This window comes from Amblyomma americanum, chromosome 9, assembly GCF_052857255.1.
Source record: "Amblyomma americanum isolate KBUSLIRL-KWMA chromosome 9, ASM5285725v1, whole genome shotgun sequence".
Taxonomy (NCBI): Eukaryota; Metazoa; Arthropoda; class Arachnida; order Ixodida; family Ixodidae; genus Amblyomma; species Amblyomma americanum.
In genome coordinates, this window is record NC_135505.1 from 104724021 (window position 1) to 104730020 (window position 6000).

A 6000-nucleotide genomic window follows, 5' to 3' on the forward strand; every position below is an offset into this window, starting at 1 on the left:
CTTTCACAAGTCGTATTTTATTTTCAGATGAGAAACACGACCAGTAGGAGTAGGAGGTAAGGAAACTGTTACAGCACTGAATCATAAAATGCAGTAAGTGAAGCCAACAACAGAAAAGCTGTAAACAGAAAGCAAACAAAAGAAAATATGCAGAATATATAATAATACAACGCAAAAACTGGTTTCGAAACTAAAAAAAAACTAACAAAAACAGTCACAAGCACACAGAGTAGTCAATTCTTCAATGTCTTCAATTTTCTCTCTTTTTCTTTTGCAGCCTTTTCAACTATAAGTTGATCATTTTTTTCTTTTACAAATGTTATTTAGAAGCGTGTTTGCTGCTGCACTTAGGACATAGTGCATTACCAACTGTGGAGTGTGCCCATTCTCACACACATCAAAGTCAATGCCGTCGTTTAACACATCATGTGTGAGTGCCAAGAGAGCCTCCTTTTGATTTGGTAGTGCATGAAACTGTGTCGCATGCTGTTCGCTTCTCAGTTTGTCAAGAACTATCTCAGCAGTAAGAACAGCATTTACTATGGCAGGCTGTGGAAACTTGAGACTACCACGAGTCATGGCCTTGACTAACTCCCCACCTTCTACTTCAATTTCATCTTCTAGCATTAAATTTGCTTTGCAAATCATGCATGACAGCTTCTTGAACGCACCGTGGGCACAATAGCCAGCAACGTAAGTGGTTGTTGGGAGATTTGGCGCCTTCGCATAATCGTCGTCCGTTACCTCAATGTCAAACACTTCAAGTACTGCATCGTTTACTGCCACCGCATCTGTTGCAGCCTCAAACTCTGGGAGCTCCAGAATGTTCTGCAGACGAAGCTTTCGCTCCGACTCATGGACTTGTCTTATGGAAATGTGGTATTGCGCACCGGAGAGTTCGAGGTATTTGCCAAACCTCTTTTACAAGCAATCAGTCTGAAACTTTCCTAAAAGTACATACTCGAAGTTCATTTCATCTAGGCAATACCTAGTCACCTTTACCAAGGTGTCTGTCGTGAGTCGGAGCGCACTGTGAGTCTCTCTTGTAATTATGCCTGTGTCAAATTTGAGAGACTGCCACAGATCTAGCCACTCCACTATACTTAACAGAAACTGGATCTGTGGACTTGACGCTGATGTAATCGGTGACTGCAGCTCATCACGAAGTCGAGTACCCTTGTTGCGTGTCCTTACATTTACAATGTTCCACCACTTTGTTATTTTTTCAAGGAACTGTGCAGTACCAGACACATGATCTAGCTCAAGTCTGGGCCCACATGCTCGCAGAGCTGCTGCCGTAGACGGGCTGAAAATCCTTAGTGCAAGCTTGACATTTTGTCGCTCAATATTCGATGGGTTCAGAGATTTAGACGAAAGTGTTGGTGCTGATTTAATCAGCTGACCCTGTTCTTTCGAGTGAAGTTCTCGAAGTGTTTTAAATGAAGCTGTAAGTATAGGTGGCTTTATATTAGGTGCTGTGGGGCTAGGAAAGAACATGCATGTTCCAGCATTTCGCTGATTGATCCAGTTATTCCTGATGCATTTTACTAAGTGTACAGGATCAATCAGAAAAAAGAGAGGACGTTTAGAGTCTGCAGGGTGTGGATACACACTCTGAAGTTTTCAGGGGGCCCCAAAAAGTGACATTGTTTTACGGTTGATTGAGTTATTGTCAGCTATGACTGCGATTATACGCAGCCCAACATGCTCTAGCTGAGTAATGATGCTATGCAGAATAGTGTGAAGCTGCTGTGCGTTGATGCGCTCTACTGGCAGTATGTGCACAACATTCTTATGACGCGAAAGCAAGCTTTGCTTCATAAAAACATGGGCTGTTTTTGCTGCATTAGGGCTATTTGTAGCCGCACCAACAATTACTCCTCCCTTATAATAAAATACGGCTGCAGGTGAATTTCGTCCATCATGAGTACAATTTTTTCATGCTCCGTCATTGCTGCGACAAGCTTCTTTGCATACGATAGGAAAGAAGTGCCTTGCTGTTCAGCTGCCGGGCTTACGCTGTAGGAGTTACATATACGACGTATTGTAGATTGATGGAGTAATCTAAGGTTTCCAGAACTGTGAAGGAACCTATAAGCATGCGGAGAAACTGTAAATAAAATGCTTGAGAATACCAGAAACTCTGCAGAATACCGGGATGACCTGCTATGCTTGACAAGAAGAAGAGAAACTTGCTCTTTCAAAAAACTAACTGCATTGGGTTGTTCAACATCTGCCAGTTCACAAGTTAAGGCATCTTCAAGCAGGGAAAGTGCCAACTTAAGCAAACCATCAATTTTTTCTTCATGCTTAGACAACAATTTTCCGTGAAACGACTCTACAGCATCCAGGAGACCTATCAAGCAACGGATATCATGTACTGTGTGAGGGGTGGTATCTATGCCATCAATTGTAGTCAGCTGCACATTTCGGTAATGAACTTTCACCGTGAGGTTCTCTAAGACCGTGACTGACGACAAAACACGAGGGACGTCATCAACAGCAAGATTGAGAAAAAGGACGCAGGCAGGTCGAGAAATAACATTCCAAAAATCAGAAAGCTTGATTTGAGGAAGGCACTCCAGTAGAACTTGGAAAGTGTCAATCTTGTTCTTTGCTTCTTCCTCCTCGTGTGTCTGGAGTGACATGGCGATGGCATCTCGTAAAGAAGCTGCTTCAAGACGCATTCTCTTTTCAGTCGGTGCTTCTCGGGACGTAGTGGCGGGCGCAGAAAGGTATGCGGGACAGTTCGGGAATACACTGGGAATGGCGTCGGAGCTGAGACGAGCGATCTTCAATTTTGCCTCGACGACTTTGCCCGTTTTTGAGTCCACATACTTAGAAGTCCGAATGTCTGATTCTTTAAAGTGCCGCTCGCAGACCTGCAAAGCCCAGCGCAGATAAGGTTAGCATATTTAAGATGATTAATTCCACGGGTGCAATAGCAATTAGCGCAGTGAAATTATTTCAAATTTAGAATATTTCCAGCTCGCCCACTAGGCCATGTTGTAGCGCATTATGTACACACAGCTACGTCGCGGAATAAATATCACGCTTTTTCGACTTACCACTGAGCGCTTTCCGGGTTCGAAATTAGCACGTGGAATGGCTTTCAACCATTGCCTCCTTCTGTCAGCATCAGCTGGGAAAGTGAAGACGCGCACAGTCTTTTCTCCATCGTAATTCCCGCGGCAGCCGGGAACACAACAGTGTCCTGGCATTTTAACAAATGGCTCAGGAACTGTCACACGCGCATAGCACTTTCACAGACGTTTCCCAGGATTGCACTTCGAGTATTCACAGCCCGCAAGGAAGCTTCAGCAAATGACACAGAAAGAAAGAACGGCGGAGGAACAGCACGTAACACACGACACGTGCAGCACATGTTCAAACACGACGGTAGTGATGTTTACAGCAGTCGCGATGTCTCCTTTCAAATGATTGCTTTTAACAATTTACTAGAAAAACTGCACAAAGTAAGCTTTTAAAAGATTGAACAGTTTCCAGAAATGCGAACGAAGATTGTTACATTGAACCAGATATCTTTCATGTCTTTTAAAACGGTGAAACTCATTATCTTCAATTTGCTATACGCAAATACGCCTCGGAGTACTCCGCACTTCAACAATTTGAAACAGCGCGGGAGGAGAACGGCGGCAGCGGCCGCCAGGAGGTGCTGCCGCAGCGGTCGGCGGTGGCTGCTCCCGCGTCGTAGTGCGGTGACGTCACGCGTCGGAGGAGAAATCGTGGAGAGGCCTTAAAGTCTAGGTGGTGTTGGGGTACCCCACTTCAAGCCCCCGTGGTAGGCGTGTGCGGGACGCATTCGCGGATGCGCAGTTTGTTTTACTCAACCATGCAGATTCAGCAACGCGGACTGTGCGTTATGCTCGCAGTCCAACATGTGCTCCGGACCTTACGTGGTGGCCAGGACCCGGGACTCCATCGTGGCACCTGGAGCCAGACTGCTGGGGTACTGACCACCATCCTATCATCATCGGTCTCCATCCATCAAGGGCACGCCGATTTCGCCGTAGATGTTCTGCGGTCAATTGGGACACGTTTCGAACCACCGTCGAAGATCTCTCTCTACAATCATCTACACAATTTCTGGACTGCATACAAACTGCGCTGAATAAGGCTACTGCTGTCACCTGGACGGACGTGAATCGCCCGGCGCCGGATGTGAGTCTGCTTAACCTGTGGGCTGCTCGCCGGCAAGCGGAGATGGCAACGGAGATGCCACTGCCGTCGCGATCTCTCGCGATGCAGTGGCATGCGTGGTGTGAGCAGTTCTGGACAAGGTCATCGAATGCTACGCTCTGGTGAACGTTTCGTGCAATAGAACATGGTTCCCGTCGTTCTGACGCAGAGACCACAGCATGCTTCGCAGCCAACTTAACTCAGGATGATTTCGCCAGAGAGGCAGTGCGGAAGTTTTTCCCCAAGTATGATGTGTTGCCTCCAAGGGTCATAGGAGCCCCCTTGGCTGCCATTCCAGCATACGTCGATAAGCTGCTATCTACAGCCAACGCCGAGGGAATTTCAAGCCCATTTTCAATGCCCGAGTTGCTTGCAGTAATAGACGAGGCCCGTCGGAAGACTGCGCCCGGTCCGGACTCCATTCCGAACCAGGTTTACAAGAACTTAAGTTCCATTGTACTGCCTCAACTCCTCGCCACCATTAACAAGGTATGGATAGAAGGCGTCGTACCAGAAACCTGGAAATGGGCTATTGTGATCCCAATACCAAAGCCGGGGAAGCCGCAGACAGACCTCGGAAATTTCCGGCCTATATCGCTTACACCAGCACTATGAAAGCTTACCAAAAAAAATGCTTGCCACACGACTGTCGTGGTGGCTTGAGCACCATGGTTTCTACTATCCCGCCCAAATTGGCTTTCGTACGTCCATAGGTACAGAAGATGGACTGGCTGTCTTGGCGTCAGCAGTTCTGGCCTCAGCTCACAGCCACAATGTACGTACTGTACTGGCCATGGACGTTGAAAAGGCGTACGATAATATCAGTCATGCTGCCATCCTGAAATCGCTTGACATGCTGCATTTCCCCGTTAGAGTTCGCAATTTTGTTGAACCCTTCCTTCAAGGCCGACACTTTGCCATACGCCTCGGTAGTGAGGCCGTCGGATCATTTGTGCCTCTTCGCGGCGTTCCCCAGGGATCGGTGTTATCGCCAACATTATTTAATATTTCATTTATCCCCCTTGCTTGGCGCTTTAATGATGTCTCGATCTGAGATTATGTTCTTATTGTATGCTGATGATATAACGGTGTGGAGCACGCACAACGATCTGATGACTCAAGCAGCAGGCCTACAACCAGCCATGGATATTACATCGACTTTTGCTTCTTCAATTGGTCTGCAGCTTTCAGTGAGCAAAACCACGTTCGTGTCAGTCGCCAACCGCCGGGGGCGCCGTAAATTGGCTGCAGCACCAATTCGTCTCCATCTATCCGGAGCTCCAATTCAAGAAAGTTCTACAGTAAGAATCTTGGGCTTGACAATACACGAGTCAGGAACCGGTACTGCTGGGCTTTCTCGGGCTAAAAAGCAAGCAATTGAGGCATTGGGTCTGACTAGACGCATTGCTCCTAAAACAGGCGGAGCCCGCTCTCATGTTGCACGACAGTTCGTGCGGGCGGTTGTGCAACCGCGCCTCGTTTACCAAGCCCAATTCCAGCACTGGACGAGGGCTCAATGGGATCGTCGAAGCTGTTAATCGAGAGGCATTGAGGGTCATCACTTGCCTTCCCCGCATTACTCCGATCGTGGCGCTCCAAGAACATGCGCAGCTGAATACACTAGATGAGCTGCTGCAGCAACGACGCGACGCTCGCCGCCTGAAGTCAAGCCTTACATACACAACGTGTGCACTCAGGGCATATGCTTCATCGCACTCCATTCTACAGCCGCTCCCGCCAGTTCTTCCTCCTTGGCGTTTTGTGCAGCTAAGCGACAACAAGCCAACTGATCTACGTCGG